Source organism: Trachinotus anak, unplaced genomic scaffold (assembly GCF_046630095.1).
Source record: "Trachinotus anak isolate AG129_WGS33_773 ecotype Australia unplaced genomic scaffold, CSIRO_AGI_Tana_v1 ptg000026l, whole genome shotgun sequence".
Classification (NCBI taxonomy): Eukaryota; Metazoa; Chordata; class Actinopteri; order Carangiformes; family Carangidae; genus Trachinotus; species Trachinotus anak.
Window position 1 is genome coordinate 15,559,904 of NW_027273877.1, and position 19,497 is coordinate 15,579,400.

General features: G+C 45.4%; 28 non-coding genes and 2 pseudogenes across 28 annotated transcripts; all 30 read right to left on the reverse strand.

The window, feature by feature from the left end:
* Window positions 1–49: 49 nt before the first annotated feature.
* On the reverse strand, window positions 50–168 carry LOC139610811 (5S ribosomal RNA). Its single transcript, XR_011686116.1, has one exon. It is a non-coding gene; the product is annotated as a 5S ribosomal RNA (ribosomal RNA).
* Window positions 169–448: 280 nt separating this feature from the next.
* Window positions 449–567, reverse strand: LOC139609993 (5S ribosomal RNA). The gene has a single exon (XR_011685446.1). It is a non-coding gene; the product is annotated as a 5S ribosomal RNA (ribosomal RNA).
* A 272-nt stretch (window positions 568–839) lies between these two features.
* On the reverse strand, window positions 840–958 carry LOC139610812 (5S ribosomal RNA). Its single transcript, XR_011686117.1, has one exon. It is a non-coding gene; the product is annotated as a 5S ribosomal RNA (ribosomal RNA).
* A 280-nt stretch (window positions 959–1,238) lies between these two features.
* On the reverse strand, window positions 1,239–1,357 carry LOC139610276 (5S ribosomal RNA). The gene has a single exon (XR_011685721.1). It is a non-coding gene; the product is annotated as a 5S ribosomal RNA (ribosomal RNA).
* Window positions 1,358–1,629: 272 nt separating this feature from the next.
* On the reverse strand, window positions 1,630–1,748 carry LOC139610813 (5S ribosomal RNA). The gene has a single exon (XR_011686118.1). It is a non-coding gene; the product is annotated as a 5S ribosomal RNA (ribosomal RNA).
* A 280-nt stretch (window positions 1,749–2,028) lies between these two features.
* On the reverse strand, window positions 2,029–2,147 carry LOC139610814 (5S ribosomal RNA). The gene has a single exon (XR_011686119.1). It is a non-coding gene; the product is annotated as a 5S ribosomal RNA (ribosomal RNA).
* A 280-nt stretch (window positions 2,148–2,427) lies between these two features.
* Window positions 2,428–2,546, reverse strand: LOC139610816 (5S ribosomal RNA). Its single transcript, XR_011686120.1, has one exon. It is a non-coding gene; the product is annotated as a 5S ribosomal RNA (ribosomal RNA).
* Window positions 2,547–2,818: 272 nt separating this feature from the next.
* On the reverse strand, window positions 2,819–2,937 carry LOC139610817 (5S ribosomal RNA). Its single transcript, XR_011686121.1, has one exon. It is a non-coding gene; the product is annotated as a 5S ribosomal RNA (ribosomal RNA).
* Window positions 2,938–9,183: 6,246 nt separating this feature from the next.
* On the reverse strand, window positions 9,184–9,302 carry LOC139610819 (5S ribosomal RNA). The gene has a single exon (XR_011686123.1). It is a non-coding gene; the product is annotated as a 5S ribosomal RNA (ribosomal RNA).
* A 280-nt stretch (window positions 9,303–9,582) lies between these two features.
* LOC139610820 (5S ribosomal RNA) lies at window positions 9,583–9,701 on the reverse strand. Its single transcript, XR_011686124.1, has one exon. It is a non-coding gene; the product is annotated as a 5S ribosomal RNA (ribosomal RNA).
* Window positions 9,702–9,973: 272 nt separating this feature from the next.
* LOC139610375 (5S ribosomal RNA) lies at window positions 9,974–10,082 on the reverse strand (annotated as a pseudogene).
* Window positions 10,083–10,362: 280 nt separating this feature from the next.
* LOC139610821 (5S ribosomal RNA) lies at window positions 10,363–10,481 on the reverse strand. The gene has a single exon (XR_011686125.1). It is a non-coding gene; the product is annotated as a 5S ribosomal RNA (ribosomal RNA).
* Window positions 10,482–10,761: 280 nt separating this feature from the next.
* On the reverse strand, window positions 10,762–10,880 carry LOC139610117 (5S ribosomal RNA). The gene has a single exon (XR_011685565.1). It is a non-coding gene; the product is annotated as a 5S ribosomal RNA (ribosomal RNA).
* A 272-nt stretch (window positions 10,881–11,152) lies between these two features.
* On the reverse strand, window positions 11,153–11,271 carry LOC139610822 (5S ribosomal RNA). Its single transcript, XR_011686126.1, has one exon. It is a non-coding gene; the product is annotated as a 5S ribosomal RNA (ribosomal RNA).
* A 280-nt stretch (window positions 11,272–11,551) lies between these two features.
* LOC139610146 (5S ribosomal RNA) lies at window positions 11,552–11,670 on the reverse strand. Its single transcript, XR_011685593.1, has one exon. It is a non-coding gene; the product is annotated as a 5S ribosomal RNA (ribosomal RNA).
* Window positions 11,671–11,950: 280 nt separating this feature from the next.
* Window positions 11,951–12,069, reverse strand: LOC139610823 (5S ribosomal RNA). Its single transcript, XR_011686127.1, has one exon. It is a non-coding gene; the product is annotated as a 5S ribosomal RNA (ribosomal RNA).
* A 280-nt stretch (window positions 12,070–12,349) lies between these two features.
* LOC139610824 (5S ribosomal RNA) lies at window positions 12,350–12,468 on the reverse strand. The gene has a single exon (XR_011686128.1). It is a non-coding gene; the product is annotated as a 5S ribosomal RNA (ribosomal RNA).
* A 272-nt stretch (window positions 12,469–12,740) lies between these two features.
* Window positions 12,741–12,859, reverse strand: LOC139610825 (5S ribosomal RNA). Its single transcript, XR_011686129.1, has one exon. It is a non-coding gene; the product is annotated as a 5S ribosomal RNA (ribosomal RNA).
* A 272-nt stretch (window positions 12,860–13,131) lies between these two features.
* Window positions 13,132–13,250, reverse strand: LOC139610098 (5S ribosomal RNA). The gene has a single exon (XR_011685546.1). It is a non-coding gene; the product is annotated as a 5S ribosomal RNA (ribosomal RNA).
* A 280-nt stretch (window positions 13,251–13,530) lies between these two features.
* Window positions 13,531–13,639, reverse strand: LOC139610448 (5S ribosomal RNA; annotated as a pseudogene).
* A 272-nt stretch (window positions 13,640–13,911) lies between these two features.
* LOC139610826 (5S ribosomal RNA) lies at window positions 13,912–14,030 on the reverse strand. The gene has a single exon (XR_011686130.1). It is a non-coding gene; the product is annotated as a 5S ribosomal RNA (ribosomal RNA).
* A 280-nt stretch (window positions 14,031–14,310) lies between these two features.
* LOC139610827 (5S ribosomal RNA) lies at window positions 14,311–14,429 on the reverse strand. The gene has a single exon (XR_011686131.1). It is a non-coding gene; the product is annotated as a 5S ribosomal RNA (ribosomal RNA).
* A 272-nt stretch (window positions 14,430–14,701) lies between these two features.
* On the reverse strand, window positions 14,702–14,820 carry LOC139610828 (5S ribosomal RNA). The gene has a single exon (XR_011686132.1). It is a non-coding gene; the product is annotated as a 5S ribosomal RNA (ribosomal RNA).
* A 280-nt stretch (window positions 14,821–15,100) lies between these two features.
* On the reverse strand, window positions 15,101–15,219 carry LOC139610830 (5S ribosomal RNA). The gene has a single exon (XR_011686134.1). It is a non-coding gene; the product is annotated as a 5S ribosomal RNA (ribosomal RNA).
* A 280-nt stretch (window positions 15,220–15,499) lies between these two features.
* Window positions 15,500–15,618, reverse strand: LOC139610832 (5S ribosomal RNA). Its single transcript, XR_011686135.1, has one exon. It is a non-coding gene; the product is annotated as a 5S ribosomal RNA (ribosomal RNA).
* A 272-nt stretch (window positions 15,619–15,890) lies between these two features.
* On the reverse strand, window positions 15,891–16,009 carry LOC139610833 (5S ribosomal RNA). Its single transcript, XR_011686136.1, has one exon. It is a non-coding gene; the product is annotated as a 5S ribosomal RNA (ribosomal RNA).
* Window positions 16,010–16,281: 272 nt separating this feature from the next.
* LOC139610834 (5S ribosomal RNA) lies at window positions 16,282–16,400 on the reverse strand. The gene has a single exon (XR_011686137.1). It is a non-coding gene; the product is annotated as a 5S ribosomal RNA (ribosomal RNA).
* A 280-nt stretch (window positions 16,401–16,680) lies between these two features.
* LOC139610835 (5S ribosomal RNA) lies at window positions 16,681–16,799 on the reverse strand. The gene has a single exon (XR_011686138.1). It is a non-coding gene; the product is annotated as a 5S ribosomal RNA (ribosomal RNA).
* Window positions 16,800–17,075: 276 nt separating this feature from the next.
* On the reverse strand, window positions 17,076–17,194 carry LOC139610836 (5S ribosomal RNA). The gene has a single exon (XR_011686139.1). It is a non-coding gene; the product is annotated as a 5S ribosomal RNA (ribosomal RNA).
* A 272-nt stretch (window positions 17,195–17,466) lies between these two features.
* Window positions 17,467–17,585, reverse strand: LOC139610926 (5S ribosomal RNA). The gene has a single exon (XR_011686228.1). It is a non-coding gene; the product is annotated as a 5S ribosomal RNA (ribosomal RNA).
* Between the last annotated feature and the right edge of the window lie 1,912 nt (window positions 17,586–19,497).

A 19,497-nucleotide genomic window follows, 5' to 3' on the forward strand; every position in this document is an offset into this window, starting at 1 on the left:
GTTTACTGAAGCAGCAGCGTCCTCTGTTGTTTGCACAGAAAAGTGAAAAAGCTTACAGCACCTGGTATTCCCAGGCGGTCTCCCATCCAAGTACTAACCAGGCCCGACCCTGCTTAGCTTCCGAGATCGGACGAGATCGGGCGTGCTCAGGGTGGTATGGCCGTAAGCCGCAGAGCAAGTCACAACTACCCCCTTTATACATGATGATCCACACCATCACAGACATGGCTGTGTATGTCAAGCGCGGGTGTCTTTGCTTGACTTTCTTTCTTTCTTTCTTTCTCTCAACTTGTCAACTTGTCAACTGTGTAATGTGATAATATGAAAGTGTGGTTTGTGCACTGTGAGCTGAACTGTCTGCACAGTGATTGACAGTTGAGCAGTGGCACAGTCAGTGCTGTTTACTGAAGCAGCAGCGTCCTCTGTTGTTTGCACAGAAAAGTGAAAAAGCTTACAGCACCTGGTATTCCCAGGCGGTCTCCCACCCAAGTACTAACCAGGCCCGACCCTGCTTAGCTTCCGAGATCGGACGAGATCGGGCGTGCTCAGGGTGGTATGGCCGTAAGCCGCAGAGCAAGTGACAACTACCCCCTTTATACATGATGATCCACACCATCACAGACATGGCTGTGTATGTCAAGCGCGGGTGTCTTTGCTCGACTTTCTTTCTTTCTTTCTTTCTCTCAACTTGTCAACTGTGTAATGTGATAATATGAAAGTGTGGTTTGTGCACTGTGAGCTGAACTGTCTGCACAGTGATTGACAGTTGAGCAGTGGCACAGTCAGTGCTGTTTACTGAAGCAGCAGCGTCCTCTGTTGTTTGCACAGAAAAGTGAAAAAGCTTACAGCACCTGGTATTCCCAGGCGGTCTCCCATCCAAGTACTAACCAGGCCCGACCCTGCTTAGCTTCCGAGATCGGACGAGATCGGGCGTGCTCAGGGTGGTATGGCCGTAAGCCGCAGAGCAAGTGACAACTACCCCCTTTATACATGATGATCCACACCATCACAGACATGGCTGTGTATGTCAAGCGCGGGTGTCTTTGCTTGACTTTCTTTCTTTCTTTCTTTCTCTCAACTTGTCAACTTGTCAACTGTGTAATGTGATAATATGAAAGTGTGGTTTGTGCACTGTGAGCTGAACTGTCTGCACAGTGATTGACAGTTGAGCAGTGGCACAGTCAGTGCTGTTTACTGAAGCAGCAGCGTCCTCTGTTGTTTGCACAGAAAAGTGAAAAAGCTTACAGCACCTGGTATTCCCAGGCGGTCTTCCACCCAAGTACTAACCAGGCCCGACCCTGCTTAGGTTCCGAGATCGGACGAGATCGGGCGTGCTCAGGGTGGTATGGCCGTAAGCCGCAGAGCAAGTGACAACTACCCCCTTTATACATGATGATCCACACCATCACAGACATGGCTGTGTATGTCAAGCGCGGGTGTCTTTGCTCGACTTTCTTACTTTCTTTCTTTCTCTCAACTTGTCAACTGTGTAATGTGATAATATGAAAGTGTGGTTTGTGCACTGTGAGCTGAACTGTCTGCACAGTGATTGACAGTTGAGCAGTGGCACAGTCAGTGCTGTTTACTGAAGCAGCAGCGTCCTCTGTTGTTTGCACAGAAAAGTGAAAAAGCTTACAGCACCTGGTATTCCCAGGCGGTCTCCCATCCAAGTACTAACCAGGCCCGACCCTGCTTAGCTTCCGAGATCGGACGAGATCGGGCGTGCTCAGGGTGGTATGGCCGTAAGCTGGAGAGCAAGTGACAACTACCCCCTTTATACATGATGATCCACACCATCACAGACATGGCTGTGTATGTCAAGCGCGGGTGTCTTTGCTTGACTTTCTTTCTTTCTTTCTTTCTCTCAACTTGTCAACTTGTCAACTGTGTAATGTGATAATATGAAAGTGTGGTTTGTGCACTGTGAGCTGAACTGTCTGCACAGTGATTGACAGTTGAGCAGTGGCACAGTCAGTGCTGTTTACTGAAGCAGCAGCGTCCTCTGTTGTTTGCACAGAAAAGTGAAAAAGCTTACAGCACCTGGTATTCCCAGGCGGTCTCCCATCCAAGTACTAACCAGGCCCGACCCTGCTTAGCTTCCGAGATCGGACGAGATCGGGCGTGCTCAGGGTGGTATGGCCGTAAGCCGCAGAGAAAGTGACAACTACCCCCTTTATACATGATGATCCACACCATCACAGACATGGCTGTGTATGTCAAGCGCGGGTGTCTTTGCTTGACTTTCTTTCTTTCTTTCTTTCTCTCAACTTGTCAACTTGTCAACTGTGTAATGTGATAATATGAAAGTGTGGTTTGTGCACTGTGAGCTGAACTGTCTGCACAGTGATTGACAGTTGAGCAGTGGCACAGTCAGTGCTGTTTACTGAAGCAGCAGCGTCCTCTGTTGTTTGCACAGAAAAGTGAAAAAGCTTACAGCACCTGGTATTCCCAGGCGGTCTCCCATCCAAGTACTAACCAGGCCCGACCCTGCTTAGCTTCCGAGATCGGACGAGATCGGGCGTGCTCAGGGTGGTATGGCCGTAAGCCGCAGAGCAAGTCACAACTACCCCCTTTATACATGATGATCCACACCATCACAGACATGGCTGTGTATGTCAAGCGCGGGTGTCTTTGCTTGACTTTCTTTCTTTCTTTCTTTCTCTCAACTTGTCAACTGTGTAATGTGATAATATGAAAGTGTGGTTTGTGCACTGTGAGCTGAACTGTCTGCACAGTGATTGACAGTTGAGCAGTGGCACAGTCAGTGCTGTTTACTGAAGCAGCAGCGTCCTCTGTTGTTTGCACAGAAAAGTGAAAAAGCTTACAGCACCTGGTATTCCCAGGCGGTCTCCCATCCAAGTACTAACCAGGCCCGACCCTGCTTAGCTTCCGAGATCGGACGAGATCGGGCGTGCTCAGGGTGGTATGGCCGTAAGCCGCAGAGCAAGTCACAACTACCCCCTTTATACATGATGATCCACACCATCACAGACATGGCTGTGTATGTCAAGCGCGGGTGTCTTTGCTTGACTTTCTTTCTTTCTTTCTTTCTCTCAACTTGTCAACTTGTCAACTGTGTAATGTGATAATATGAAAGTGTGGTTTGTGCACTGTGAGCTGAACTGTCTGCACAGTGATTGACAGTTGAGCAGTGGCACAGTCAGTGCTGTTTACTGAAGCAGCAGCGTCCTCTGTTGTTTGCACAGAAAAGTGAAAAAGCTTACAGCACCTGGTATTCCCAGGCGGTCTCCCACCCAAGTACTAACCAGGCCCGACCCTGCTTAGCTTCCGAGATCGGACGAGATCGGGCGTGCTTTTTTTTTTTTTCTCTTTTATTATCAAAAAGATTCAAATACATTTGAAATTCATTATTATTCCAATTTTGTGATGATATTTACATTATGTACACAGTGAAGACAACAAAAACCAACAAAAGAAAAGTAGAATCAAAGAGTCTACCTGAGAATCTACAAAAAACAGCCATCAACACTAAGGTCGAGAAATTTAAATGTAACATTATTGAATAAAGGAAAATGACAAACAAACAAACAAAATTCACATTTTACATCATTATCTCTAAATCACCATTGTCTTGTAACTTTATCAGGCTTGTATTTGACATGAATGTTCTTTGAAAGTCCATGCTTTTTATTGAAATCATTATCCTGAGGTGTAATTTTAAAGAATTTCTGAAAAGCTCCCATCTATTCACAGTTTTATTATCATGTAATGCATAGTTCCGGGCTGTATATATTGCTTGCCTTGTGAAGGCCAAAATGATGTTAATTAACATTGTGTTAGCATCTTTCTTTCTGGCTACAAGCCCAAAGAGAAGAGTCCACTTCCACTCGCTTTCCTCTGTAAAAGAGATTCCACAATGCTGTTCCAAGAGAACTCTGACTCGTTGGCTGAACTCTTTGCAGACCGGACAGTGCAAGACAAGATGTTCTAAATCCTCCTCTTCTTCCCTACATACAGCACATTCTCTTCCATACCTTGTTTTATTTATTTGGTGTAGAATAATGCTCGTGAAAACTCTTCTGTGTCTTATTTTGAAATCAATGTTTGTACAATGGGGGTTGCCATATTTGGGCATTATATTATGCCAAATAGTAGTTATATTTTTGTTTGGAAAATGTTTTTGCCATGCTTTCTCTGAGGCAGGCCGTTGTGTGATTTTTTTTAAGAATAAGTTGTACCAGATTTTGGATTTTATTTCCAGGAGGTTTTTGGAGTTGTGACCTGTCCACAGAAGAAATTCTGGAGCATCACTCTGCACCTTACCATATGTTTTTGTCCAGACAGCTCTCCAATGTAATGGAAGGCCTTCTGAGATTTTACAGCACATTTGATCAATAATACCTTTTCTTATTTTAATTCTCTTATTTTTAACAACACTTTGGATTTTCCCTGCATTTACTATTCCCTTCTCATCCAGCACATCTCCCAAAGTCTGTATACCTGCCTGCACCAGGAGGGCACAGGAAAGTGGTCTGCTCAAATGCATAATCTCTGGGTTGTGGAAAATGGGGAGCTGCAAAAGTTGATTTCTGTTTTCTACTTTAGCCTTGAGGAGTGGTCGAGCCAACCCCCAAGCTTCCAAGATTTCTTTATCAAAAGGATTGAGATGTGAGTATTGAGTTTTAGTTTGAACCTGACAGAGATTGTTTTTATTGCAATTGCCTATGGAGATGAGTGAACTATGGAAAAAATCTTTCCATACATGTTTATTAGTAGTTTGTAAATATTTCTGTATCATTTTAATTCTCAGTGCATGTTTCTTTGTCACTATATCAATTAGTTTTAAACCACCATTATTGTAACTGTCAATGATTGTGTTGTGAGCTATGAGGTTTCTTTTGCTGCCCCATATAAAGGCAGAGATGCAGTTATTAATGCTGTTTAGAACTTGACCTGGCATATGACAGACAGATAGCGTATGAACTAGTTTGGATAGAACCAAGGAGTTGATCACGACCACCTTACCTCGCAGCGTTAGCCCCCGCATTTTCCACAACGCCAGCGTATTACTGATTTTGCTCATCAGCTCCTTCCATGTTTTGTTTGCAGCAGCCTCCTGATCATGCCCTAGGTGCACTCCCAAGACCCTGACACTATCCGCCGCCTCTCTGAACTGCCACCTATTTGGCGACCGAGCTACATTGCCACAATACATTATTTCTGTTTTATTCATATTGATTTTGGATCCTGATGCTTTGCCATACTCCTGGATGTGTGCTAATACTTTGTCTATACTGTCTTCATTTTTAATCATAATGTTTGTATCATCAGCGTACTGTAAAATTTTGGTTTCTATTCCTATTGGAGATGTAATACCTGTTATTTGTTTGTCCTGAGTAATTAACAAGGCTAGAGGCTCGGCCACCAAACTGTACAGCAGGGAGGAGAGGGGACACCCCTGCCTCACTGATCTTTGAATTTGAAATTTCCCGGTCATATGTCCATTGCATTTAACACAACCATATGCATTGTTGTATAGTAATTGGATCCATTTGATGAATTTATCACCAAAACCAAATTTTTGAAGAACTGCCCATAAGAATTTGTGCTCCACCCTGTCAAAAGCTTTTTCAAAATCAATGCCCAGGTAAATGCCTCCCTGTTTTACCATTTCATTTATGTTTTCTTTGACTGATAGCACTGTATCTATGATGTCTCTGCCAGGAATACTGTAAGCTTGTGTCCAGTTGACTATCGATGCAATAACTGTTTTTAACCTATTTGCCAAGAGTTTTGTTATTATTTTATAGTCTGTATTGAGTAAACTGATTGGTCTGTAATTGTCAAGCATGGTTTTGTCCCCTCTATTTTTGAATATGATTGTAATCAGACCAAGTGTCAAGGTCTCAGGAGTACGACCTTTTCCCTCCATCTCCTCAAACACTTTCAATAGAATCGGAGCCAGACTATCTTTAAAAGCTATATAAAAGTCACCTGTCAGTCCATCTGTACCTGGACTTTTATTCTTGTTAAGATTATCTATTGCCTCTGAAACTTCATTTAGAGTTATAGGAGAATCACACCAGTTTTTGTCTTCTATTGATATTTTACACTGAATACTGTCTAATGTTTTCTCCATCTCCTTATCCACTATATTATTGCTTGAGAAAAGATTTCTATAATATTCCTGTACTGTTTCTAATATTTCAGATGTTTCTGATACAGTTTTGCCCTCTATATTTTTTATTTCATTGATAAATACTTTACCTTGTTTTTTCTTTTCTAGACCTAGAAAATATGCTGTGCATTTTTCCCCTTCCATAATATGTTTTGCCCTGCTTCTTATCATTGCCCCTCTGCACCTATTAATTTCTATCAGGTCCTGTTTGCTTTTTAAATTTATATACTTACTCATATCATGATCGGGATTTGTTTCTAGTTTATCTAACTCATCTCTTATTTTCCCTCTAATGTCTAACTCTTCTTGATTCTCTAACCATTTCTTATGTTTACTGTAATTTACACATGCTTTTTTGATTCTATATTTAACTTCTTCCCACCATATAAGGAGATCTTCAACAAAAGGTAATTCTTCAGTTATTATCTGCAACAATCTTCTGATTTTCATATTAAATTTTTTCTCTCCCAGGAGGCTGCTGTTAAAGCACCAGAGTCCTCCATTTCTGGATTCCCCTGGAGCTCCCAACTTAACCTCCAGGAATGAATGATCACTCCATGGATTTGTAATGTATTTTATGTATGCAACTTTTGAAGTTATCTGGGGTGATATTAAACATAAATCAATTCTAGATCTTTTCATTTTACCTTTAACAATTTGCTGCCTTGAGAATTCTTTTCTGTTGGGGTGTAAGACTCTCCATAAATCTACTAGGTTCATTGTCTCCATCACCTCATACAGAGTATTCCTACTGGCATCATCTTTAAACACATTATTGTTTGATATATCATTTTTAGTGAGACTGACATTGAAATCTCCTATAACAAAACACTTCGTGGTACACCATTTGAGTAGTTGTTTAAAAAATACTTTCCTGTCTTTTTCCTCATTTGGTGCATAAACATTTACTATTCTGAATTTCTCCTCAGTTTTTATGACATCAATTACCAAATATCTGCCTAAAGGATCATTGTAAACACACTGTATGTTACAGAACACATGTTCTCTACATAATATTGCAACACCACGAGAGGATGCAGTGCCATTGGCCACATAAACATTCCCTTTCCATAAGCTTTGAACTGATTTGACAATATTTTCATCCCACTTAGTTTCTTGCAGACATAAAATATCACATTTTGCAGACATTAATATTGCATTTAGTTTCTCTCTACTGCGGAGCCCACGTGCATTGAGAGAGAGAAGGAAAGCCGTCATCACATAGAGTTTAAAAAATGTTGTGCTCATGTTTTGCTCTTGCTTTTGCTTTTTTTATTTTTCTTTGCTGGCCTTCCAGAATTTAATTTTTTCCTAATCTGATTTATTTGGAAAATGTCCAGTTCAGAGTCTGATTCTGCTGTCTGAGGAGCTGACGATGGAAAACCTGTCGCAGAGAGAGTGAGAGGATCTGGAGCGCTATCGGCTGAGGGGAGAAGCGGTTCCTGGGAGCTCGGCAGCTCGACGGGTTCGAGGTCTTTTCCAGGCCCCGTTCCCATCACAGCACACATGTCCTTTGTGGACCGCATATGTCCAACCATCCCCTGCTGAACGCTGAGCACTGTCGCGCTCTCTTTGCGCGCTCGTGCCGGCCGCTCCGCGCTGACGCTCCGCGAGTCAGCCTCTTCAGCCATGACTGTCTCATTTACGCACTCCATTTCCTCCTCTTCTTCACTCTCCGCACTTCCATTTTCCTCTAAATCTGCCTCAGACTCATCTTGGATTTCTCCATCATTCTCACTGATGTTGCACACACAATTATCTAGATTATTATGGCATAGTTCACACCGTTTGGCGGCTTTAACGCACTCTCTGGCATAATGCCCCTGGACTCCGCATTTGTGACACATGAATTCAGGGCATTCTCTGAGAATATGCCCTGACTGTAAACACACTCTACATACTTTCACTTGTCTGTCATGTATAACACGAAAATATTCCGACCCGGTCGCTGTATTGAATTTTGCCGAATACGGAAGAGACTGTACTGTGTCATTAAACTTAACTCTCACATACCTTGTCCCATCTGCAATGTGCGTTCCCGGCCACATTCTCCTCTTAATCGGAGATGTAGCTGAAACTCCCCAACCATGTAACTTGTCCACAATTTCTTCGTCCGTGATGTATGCAGGAAGTCCAAGAAAAGAGACCACCAGTTGATCATTCGCCAGCTCTCTCCCCATGACGCTCGTCATTCCGATTTTAAAACCATCCATTAGCCGATCTTTCCCCGACACACTTGTCATGGTAATTTCATATTTTTTATCACCAGTAAATCTGCAGGCAATAAGTCCGCCGCACAGCTCTCTGATGCATTTCATTAATTCCATCGCTGTCACAGCTTCCTCGCCAACCAGTTCAACTTGTACTGTTAAGTTTTTTTCAAAATGCATTTTCTTTTCATTTATTCCTTTATCGTTTCTGTCGTTTCTTAGTCCATTTTCCATTCTCAAGATGCCTGTCGACTTCCCGATAGTCCCAGTCGCCATGTTATCCGTCCGAAAAAGAATCCCGAAACGGGATTCAAAACGAGAGACAAACAAACTTTTATCCCCCCAAACAGCGTGAGAACTGTTGGGGGAATAACTAAAACAAAAAACACACTCACTCAAAAACAAGAAAAGTTCATTCAATAGTCAAATATTCTCAAAAAAAAAGGAGGGGGGGAGCACTCGCTCCCTCGCTCCAACGCTGTCTCTCTGTCTCACTCCTCTCTGACTCTCGCCGTAACACCAGACATGCGCAGTACGTGCTCAGGGTGGTATGGCCGTAAGCCGCAGAGCAAGTGACAACTACCCCCTTTATACATGATGATCCACACCATCACAGACATGGCTGTGTATGTCAAGCGCGGGTGTCTTTGCTCGACTTTCTTTCTTTCTTTCTTTCTCTCAACTTGTCAACTGTGTAATGTGATAATATGAAAGTGTGGTTTGTGCACTGTGAGCTGAACTGTCTGCACAGTGATTGACAGTTGAGCAGTGGCACAGTCAGTGCTGTTTACTGAAGCAGCAGCGTCCTCTGTTGTTTGCACAGAAAAGTGAAAAAGCTTACAGCACCTGGTATTCCCAGGCGGTCTCCCATCCAAGTACTAACCAGGCCCGACCCTGCTTAGCTTCCGAGATCGGACGAGATCGGGCGTGCTCAGGGTGGTATGGCCGTAAGCCGCAGAGCAAGTGACAACTACCCCCTTTATACATGATGATCCACACCATCACAGACATGGCTGTGTATGTCAAGCGCGGGTGTCTTTGCTTGACTTTCTTTCTTTCTTTCTTTCTCTCAACTTGTCAACTTGTCAACTGTGTAATGTGATAATATGAAAGTGTGGTTTGTGCACTGTGAGCTGAACTGTCTGCACAGTGATTGACAGTTGAGCAGTGGCACAGTCAGTGCTGTTTACTGAAGCAGCAGCGTCCTCTGTTGTTTGCACAGAAAAGTGAAAAAGCTTACAGCACCTGGTATTCCCAGGCGGTCTCCCATCCAAGTACTAACCAGGCCCGACCCTGCTTAGCTTCCGAGATCGGACGAGATCGGGCGTGCTCAGGGTGGTATGGCCGTAAGCCGCAGAGCAAGTGACAACTACCCCCTTTATACATGATGATCCACACCATCACAGACATGGCTGTGTATGTCAAGCGCGGGTGTCTTTGCTCGACTTTCTTTCTTTCTTTCTTTCTCTCAACTTGTCAACTGTGTAATGTGATAATATGAAAGTGTGGTTTGTGCACTGTGAGCTGAACTGTCTGCACAGTGATTGACAGTTGAGCAGTGGCACAGTCAGTGCTGTTTACTGAAGCAGCAGCGTCCTCTGTTGTTTGCACAGAAAAGTGAAAAAGCTTACAGCACCTGGTATTCCCAGGCGGTCTCCCATCCAAGTACTAACCAGGCCCGACCCTGCTTAGCTTCCGAGATCGGACGTGCTCAGGGTGGTATGGCCGTAAGCCGCAGAGCAAGTGACAACTACCCCCTTTATACATGATGATCCACACCATCACAGACATGGCTGTGTATGTCAAGCGCGGGTGTCTTTGCTTGACTTTCTTTCTTTCTTTCTTTCTCTCAACTTGTCAACTTGTCAACTGTGTAATGTGATAATATGAAAGTGTGGTTTGTGCACTGTGAGCTGAACTGTCTGCACAGTGATTGACAGTTGAGCAGTGGCACAGTCAGTGCTGTTTACTGAAGCAGCAGCGTCCTCTGTTGTTTGCACAGAAAAGTGAAAAAGCTTACAGCACCTGGTATTCCCAGGCGGTCTCCCATCCAAGTACTAACCAGGCCCGACCCTGCTTAGCTTCCGAGATCGGACGAGATCGGGCGTGCTCAGGGTGGTATGGCCGTAAGCCGCAGAGCAAGTGACAACTACCCCCTTTATACATGATGATCCACACCATCACAGACATGGCTGTGTATGTCAAGCGCGGGTGTCTTTGCTCGACTTTCTTTCTTTCTTTCTTTCTCTCAACTTGTCAACTTGTCAACTGTGTAATGTGATAATATGAAAGTGTGGTTTGTGCACTGTGAGCTGAACTGTCTGCACAGTGATTGACAGTTGAGCAGTGGCACAGTCAGTGCTGTTTACTGAAGCAGCAGCATCCTCTGTTGTTTGCACAGAAAAGTGAAAAAGCTTACAGCACCTGGTATTCCCAGGCGGTCTCCCATCCAAGTACTAACCAGGCCCGACCCTGCTTAGCTTCCGAGATCGGACGAGATCAGGCGTGCTCAGGGTGGTATGGCCGTAAGCCGCAGAGCAAGTGACAACTACCCCCTTTATACATGATGATCCACACCATCACAGACATGGCTGTGTATGTCAAGCGCGGGTGTCTTTGCTCGACTTTCTTTCTTTCTTTCTTTCTCTCAACTTGTCAACTGTGTAATGTGATAATATGAAAGTGTGGTTTGTGCACTGTGAGCTGAACTGTCTGCACAGTGATTGACAGTTGAGCAGTGGCACAGTCAGTGCTGTTTACTGAAGCAGCAGCGTCCTCTGTTGTTTGCACAGAAAAGTGAAAAAGCTTACAGCACCTGGTATTCCCAGGCGGTCTCCCATCCAAGTACTAACCAGGCCCGACCCTGCTTAGCTTCCGAGATCGGACGAGATCGGGCGTGCTCAGGGTGGTATGGCCGTAAGCCGCAGAGCAAGTGACAACTACCCCCTTTATACATGATGATCCACACCATCACAGACATGGCTGTGTATGTCAAGCGCGGGTGTCTTTGCTTGACTTTCTTTCTTTCTTTCTTTCTCTCAACTTGTCAACTTGTCAACTGTGTAATGTGATAATATGAAAGTGTGGTTTGTGCACTGTGAGCTGAACTGTCTGCACAGTGATTGACAGTTGAGCAGTGGCACAGTCAGTGCTGTTTACTGAAGCAGCAGCGTCCTCTGTTGTTTGCACAGAAAAGTGAAAAAGCTTACAGCACCTGGTATTCCCAGGCGGTCTCCCATCCAAGTACTAACCAGACCCGACCCTGCTTAGCTTCCGAGATCGGACGAGATCGGGCGTGCTCAGGGTGGTATGGCCGTAAGCCGCAGAGCAAGTGACAACTACCCCCTTTATACATGATGATCCACACCATCACAGACATGGCTGTGTATGTCAAGCGCGGGTGTCTTTGCTTGACTTTCTTTCTTTCTTTCTTTCTCTCAACTTGTCAACTTGTCAACTGTGTAATGTGATAATATGAAAGTGTGGTTTGTGCACTGTGAGCTGAACTGTCTGCACAGTGATTGACAGTTGAGCAGTGGCACAGTCAGTGCTGTTTACTGAAGCAGCAGCGTCCTCTGTTGTTTGCACAGAAAAGTGAAAAAGCTTACAGCACCTGGTATTCCCAGGCGGTCTCCCATCCAAGTACTAACCAGGCCCGACCCTGCTTAGCTTCCGAGATCGGACGAGATCGGGCGTGCTCAGGGTGGTATGGCCGTAAGCCGCAGAGCAAGTGACAACTACCCCCTTTATACATGATGATCCACACCATCACAGACATGGCTGTGTATGTCAAGCGCGGGTGTCTTTGCTCGACTTTCTTTCTTTCTTTCTTTCTCTCAACTTGTCAACTTGTCAACTGTGTAATGTGATAATATGAAAGTGTGGTTTGTGCACTGTGAGCTGAACTGTCTGCACAGTGATTGACAGTTGAGCAGTGGCACAGTCAGTGCTGTTTACTGAAGCAGCAGCGTCCTCTGTTGTTTGCACAGAAAAGTGAAAAAGCTTACAGCACCTGGTATTCCCAGGCGGTCTCCCATCCAAGTACTAACCAGGCCCGACCCTGCTTAGCTTCCGAGATCGGACGAGATCGGGCGTGCTCAGGGTGGTATGGCCGTAAGCCGCAGAGCAAGTGACAACTACCCCCTTTATACATGATGATCCACACCATCACAGACATGGCTGTGTATGTCAAGCGCGGGTGTCTTTGCTCGACTTTCTTTCTTTCTTTCTTTCTCTCAACTTGTCAACTGTGTAATGTGATAATATGAAAGTGTGGTTTGTGCACTGTGAGCTGAACTGTCTGCACAGTGATTGACAGTTGAGCAGTGGCACAGTCAGTGCTGTTTACTGAAGCAGCAGCGTCCTCTGTTGTTTGCACAGAAAAGTGAAAAAGCTTACAGCACCTGGTATTCCCAGGCGGTCTCCCATCCAAGTACTAACCAGGCCCGACCCTGCTTAGCTTCCGAGATCGGACGAGATCGGGCGTGCTCAGGGTGGTATGGCCGTAAGCCGCAGAGCAAGTGACAACTACCCCCTTTATACATGATGAACCACACCATCACAGACATGGCTGTGTATGTCAAGCGCGGGTGTCTTTGCTCGACTTTCTTTCTTTCTTTCTTTCTCTCAACTTGTCAACTGTGTAATGTGATAATATGAAAGTGTGGTTTGTGCACTGTGAGCTGAACTGTCTGCACAGTGATTGACAGTTGAGCAGTGGCACAGTCAGTGCTGTTTACTGAAGCAGCAGCGTCCTCTGTTGTTTGCACAGAAAAGTGAAAAAGCTTACAGCACCTGGTATTCCTAGGCGGTCTCCCATCCAAGTACTAACCAGGCCCGACCCTGCTTAGCTTCCGAGATCGGACGAGATCGGGCGTGCTCAGGGTGGTATGGCCGTAAGCTGGAGAGCAAGTGACAACTACCCCCTTTATACATGATGATCCACACCATCACAGACATGGCTGTGTATGTCAAGCGCGGGTGTCTTTGCTTGACTTTCTTTCTTTCTTTCTTTCTCTCAACTTGTCAACTTGTCAACTGTGTAATGTGATAATATGAAAGTGTGGTTTGTGCACTGTGAGCTGAACTGTCTGCACAGTGATTGACAGTTGAGCAGTGGCACAGTCAGTGCTGTTTACTGAAGCAGCAGCGTCCTCTGTTGTTTGCACAGAAAAGTGAAAAAGCTTACAGCACCTGGTATTCCCAGGCGGTCTCCCATCCAAGTACTAACCAGGCCTGACCCTGCTTAGCTTTCGAGATCAGGCGTGCTCAGGGTGGTATGGCCGTAAGCCGCAGAGCAAGTGACAACTACCCCCTTTATACATGATGATCCACACCATCACAAACATGGCTGTGTATGTCAAGCGCGGGTGTCTTTGCTTGACTTTCTTTCTTTCTTTCTTTCTCTCAACTTGTCAACTTTGTAATGTGATAATATGAAAGTGTGGTTTGTGCACTGTGAGCTGAACTGTCTGCACAGTGATTGACAGTTGAGCAGTGGCACAGTCAGTGCTGTTTACTGAAGCAGCAGCGTCCTCTGTTGTTTGCACAGAAAAGTGAAAAAGCTTACAGCACCTGGTATTCCCAGGCGGTCTCCCATCCAAGTACTAACCAGGCCCGACCCTGCTTAGCTTCCGAGATCGGACGAGATCGGGCGTGCTCAGGGTGGTATGGCCGTAAGCCGCAGAGCAAGTGACAACTACCCCCTTTATACATGATGATCCACACCATCACAGACATGGCTGTGTATGTCAAGCGCGGGTGTCTTTGCTTGACTTTCTTTCTTTCTTTCTTTCTCTCAACTTGTCAACTTGTCAACTGTGTAATGTGATAATATGAAAGTGTGGTTTGTGCACTGTGAGCTGAACTGTCTGCACAGTGATTGACAGTTGAGCAGTGGCACAGTCAGTGCTGTTTACTGAAGCAGCAGCGTCCTCTGTTGTTTGCACAGAAAAGTGAAAAAGCTTACAGCACCTGGTATTCCCAGGCGGTCTCCCATCCAAGTACTAACCAGGCCCGACCCTGCTTAGCTTCCGAGATCGGACGAGATCGGGCGTGCTCAGGGTGGTATGGCCGTAAGCCGCAGAGCAAGTGACAACTACCCCCTTTATACATGATGATCCACACCATCACAGACATGGCTGTGTATGTCAAGCGCGGGTGTCTTTGCTCGACTTTCTTTCTTTCTTTCTTTCTCTCAACTTGTCAACTGTGTAATGTGATAATATGAAAGTGTGGTTTGTGCACTGTGAGCTGAACTGTCTGCACAGTGATTGACAGTTGAGCAGTGGCACAGTCAGTGCTGTTTACTGAAGCAGCAGCATCCTCTGTTGTTTGCACAGAAAAGTGAAAAAGCTTACAGCACCTGGTATTCCCAGGCGGTCTCCCATCCAAGTACTAACCAGGCCCGACCCTGCTTAGCTTCCGAGATCGGACGAGATCGGGCGTGCTCAGGGTGGTATGGCCGTAAGCTGGAGAGAAAGTGACAACTACCCCCTTTATACATGATGATCCACACCATCACAGACATGGCTGTGTATGTCAAGCGCAGGTGTCTTTGCTTGACTTTCTTTCTTTCTTTCTTTCTCTCAACTTGTCAACTTGTCAACTGTGTAATGTGATAATATGAAAGTGTGGTTTGTGCACTGTGAGCTGAACTGTCTGCACAGTGATTGACAGTTGAGCAGTGGCACAGTCAGTGCTGTTTACTGAAGCAGCAGCGTCCTCTGTTGTTTGCACAGAAAAGTGAAAAAGCTTACAGCACCTGGTATTCCCAGGCGGTCTCCCATCCAAGTACTAACCAGGCCCGACCCTGCTTAGCTTCCGAGATCGGACGAGATCGGGCGTGCTCAGGGTGGTATGGCCGTAAGCCGCAGAGCAAGTGACAACTACCCCCTTTATACATGATGATCCACACCATCACAGACATGGCTGTGTATGTCAAGCGCGGGTGTCTTTGCTTGACTTTCTTTCTTTCTTTCTTTCTCTCAACTTGTCAACTTGTCAACTGTGTAATGTGATAATATGAAAGTGTGGTTTGTGCACTGTGAGCTGAACTGTCTGCACAGTGATTGACAGTTGAGCAGTGGCACAGTCAGTGCTGTTTACTGAAGCAGCAGCGTCCTCTGTTGTTTGCACAGAAAAGTGAAAAAGCTTACAGCACCTGGTATTCCCAGGCGGTCTCCCATCCAAGTACTAACCAGGCCCGACCCTGCTTAGCTTCCGAGATCGGACGAGATCGGGCGTGCTCAGGGTGGTATGGCCGTAAGCCGCAGAGCAAGTGACAACTACCCCCTTTATACATGATGATCCACACCATCACAGACATGGCTGTGTATGTCAAGCGCGGGTGTCTTTGCTCGACTTTCTTTCTTTCTTTCTTTCTCTCAACTTGTCAACTGTGTAATGTGATAATATGAAAGTGTGGTTTGTGCACTGTGAGCTGAACTGTCTGCACAGTGATTGACAGTTGAGCAGTGGCACAGTCAGTGCTGTTTACTGAAGCAGCAGCGTCCTCTGTTGTTTGCACAGAAAAGTGAAAAAGCTTACAGCACCTGGTATTCCCAGGCGGTCTCCCATCCAAGTACTAACCAGGCCCGACCCTGCTTAGCTTCCGAGATCGGACGAGATCGGGCGTGCTCAGGGTGGTATGGCCGTAAGCCGCAGAGCAAGTGACAACTACCCCCTTTATACATGATGATCCACACCATCACAGACATGGCTGTGTATGTCAAGCGCGGGTGTCTTTGCTCGACTTTCTTTCTTTCTTTCTTTCTCTCAACTTGTCAACTGTGTAATGTGATAATATGAAAGTGTGGTTTGTGCACTGTGAGCTGAACTGTCTGCACAGTGATTGACAGTTGAGCAGTGGCACAGTCAGTGCTGTTTACTGAAGCAGCAGCGTCCTCTGTTGTTTGCACAGAAAAGTGAAAAAGCTTACAGCACCTGGTATTCCCAGGCGGTCTCCCATCCAAGTACTAACCAGGCCCGACCCTGCTTAGCTTCCGAGATCGGACGAGATCGGGCGTGCTCAGGGTGGTATGGCCGTAAGCCGCAGAGCAAGTGACAACTACCCCCTTTATACATGATGATCCACACCATCACAGACATGGCTGTGTATGTCAAGCGCGGGTGTCTTTGCTTGACTTTCTTTCTTTCTTTCTTTCTCTCAACTTGTCAACTTGTCAACTGTGTAATGTGATAATATGAAAGTGTGGTTTGTGCACTGTGAGCTGAACTGTCTGCACAGTGATTGACAGTTGAGCAGTGGCACAGTCAGTGCTGTTTACTGAAGCAGCAGCGTCCTCTGTTGTTTGCACAGAAAAGTGAAAAAGCTTACAGCACCTGGTATTCCCAGGCGGTCTCCCATCCAAGTACTAACCAGGCCCGACCCTGCTTAGCTTCCGAGATCGGACGAGATCGGGCGTGCTCAGGGTGGTATGGCCGTAAGCCGCAGAGCAAGTGACAACTACCCCCTTTATACATGATGATCCACACCATCACAGACATGGCTGTGTATGTCAAGCGCGGGTGTCTTTGCTCGACTTTCTTTCTTTCTTTCTTTCTTTCTCTCAACTTGTCAACTGTGTAATGTGATAATATGAAAGTGTGGTTTGTGCACTGTGAGCTGAACTGTCTGCACAGTGATTGACAGTTGAGCAGTGGCACAGTCAGTGCTGTTTACTGAAGCAGCAGCGTCCTCTGTTGTTTGCACAGAAAAGTGAAAAAGCTTACAGCACCTGGTATTCCCAGGCGGTCTCCCATCCAAGTACTAACCAGGCCCGACCCTGCTTAGCTTCCGAGATCGGACGAGATCGGGCGTGCTCAGGGTGGTATGGCCGTAAGCCGGAGAGCAAGTCACAACTACCCCCTTTATACATGATGATCCACACCATCACAGACATGGCTGTGTATGTCAAGCGCGGGTGTCTTTGCTCGACTTTCTTTCTTTCTTTCTTTCTCTCAACTTGTCAACTGTGTAATGTGATAATATGAAAGTGTGGTTTGTGCACTGTGAGCTGAACTGTCTGCACAGTGATTGACAGTTGAGCAGTGGCACAGTCAGTGCTGTTTACTGAAGCAGCAGCGTCCTCTGTTGTTTGCACAGAAAAGTGAAAAAGCTTACAGCACCTGGTATTCCCAGGCGGTCTCCCATCCAAGTACTAACCAGGCCCGACCCTGCTTAGCTTCCGAGATCTGACGAGATCGGGCGTGCTCAGGGTGGTATGGCCGTAAGCCGCAGAGCAAGTGACAACTACCCCCTTTATACATGATGATCCACACCATCACACACATGGCTGTGTATGTCAAGCGCGGGTGTCTTTGCTTGACTTTCTTTCTTTCTTTCTTTCTCTCAACTTGTCAACTGTGTAATGTGATAATATGAAAGTGTGGTTTGTGCACTGTGAGCTGAACAGTCTGCACAGTGATTGACAGTTGAGCAGTGGCACAGTCAGTGCTGTTTACTGAAGCAGCAGCGTCCTCTGTTGTTTGCACAGAAAAGTGAAAAAGCTTACAGCACCTGGTATTCCCAGGCGGTCTCCCATCCAAGTACTAACCAGGCCCGACCCTGCTTAGCTTCCTAGATCGGACGAGATCGGGCGTGCTTTTTTTTTTTTTTTCTCTTTTATTATCAAAAAATTCAATTTTTTACATCATTCAATCTTATTCTCAACATGTAAACTCGGACAGTGAAAGCTAAAGTATGCAGTGATTTATGCTTTTTTTAAAACCCATATTTACATTATATTTACAAACACCAAAGAAAGAAACAACGAAAAATCAGTGCAGTCTCCACGCCCCCAGGAGAGATTCACATTAATTTTCTATGAAGACTGGATCTCCCTCCAATACAGTGAACTGAAGGGTACCGGTGTCCACATTTAAACCCAAAGAAAGAAAGAAACAACAACACCAAAAGGAGAAAAAACCAAACTAAAATGAAATACATTAAAATAAAATGGACTATAATGGCGTGATGAAATAAAATACCCTGCTGGAACCAGATAGAACACAAATCAACCAGCAAGGAAGACCAACATTCTGAAGAGACATAATGACACTACTTAAAAAGCAAAACTTAGCACATTGTCTCCTGTTATTCTCACAAGTTTTGCTTTGTCTAAGAAGATTTTTTCAAATTTCTGTTTGTCTGCTTTTTGCATTGTCCGTATATGAAGTTTTATTGAGTTTGTGAAGATCTTCCACCTGTTGGTTTGTCTGTTATCATAGAGTGCATAGTTCCTGGCTGTATAGATTGTGTGTCTGGCGAAGGCAAGGATGATATTGATGAGTTCATTGTTAATTCCTTTTCTCTTTTCCGTTAGTCCAAATAGCAGAGTCCACTGCCAGTCCGTTGTGTTGGAAATCCTGAGTTCACAGCACATTTCCAGGAGTTCTTTGACCTGCTCAGAGAAAGGAATGCAGACGGGACAATGCAGGAGGAGATGCTCTAAATCCTCCTCCTGCTCTTGACAAACAGTACAGTCTCTTCCGTACATGTTTTTGTTAATCTGGTGCAGAATGACGCCTGTGAAGATCCTCCTGTGCCTTATTTTGTAATCTGTGTTAGTGCATTGTGGGTTACTGTAACAAGGACTTATGTTGTGCCAAATTGTAGACGTGTTTTTGAATGGGAATGCTTTCTTCCAGGTTATTTCTGAGGTGGGCCTCCGTGTGGCCTTTTTTAGCAACATAGTGTACCATGTTTTAGATTTTATTTCTTGCATGCTTTTGGTGTGTGCACCAGTCCACAGGAGGAAATCCAGGGTGTCATCCTGCACCTTACAAACAGAGTTTTTGTGGGCTTGTTTCCATTCAGGAGGCATGTTCTTTTCCATTTCCTCACACACCTGTTGTATGTACTGTTTTTTCCCCTTGCACCCTTTGTCCCTCAAAGCAGTCATTATTTTTTCACTGTCTATTTTACCCTTTCCATTCATTATGTCCCCTAATGTTTGCAGCCCTGCTGCCACCAGGAAGCCATATGAGAGGGAGGTGCCCCTACAAGTGAGCTCTGGATTGTGGAGGATGGGGAGCTTCAGTAACTGTGACCTATTGGAGACCTTTGTCTTGAGGAGTGGCCGTGCCAGCTCCCAGGCTTCAAGGATCTCTCTTTCAAACGGTTGGAGATGTGAGTACTGTTTCTTG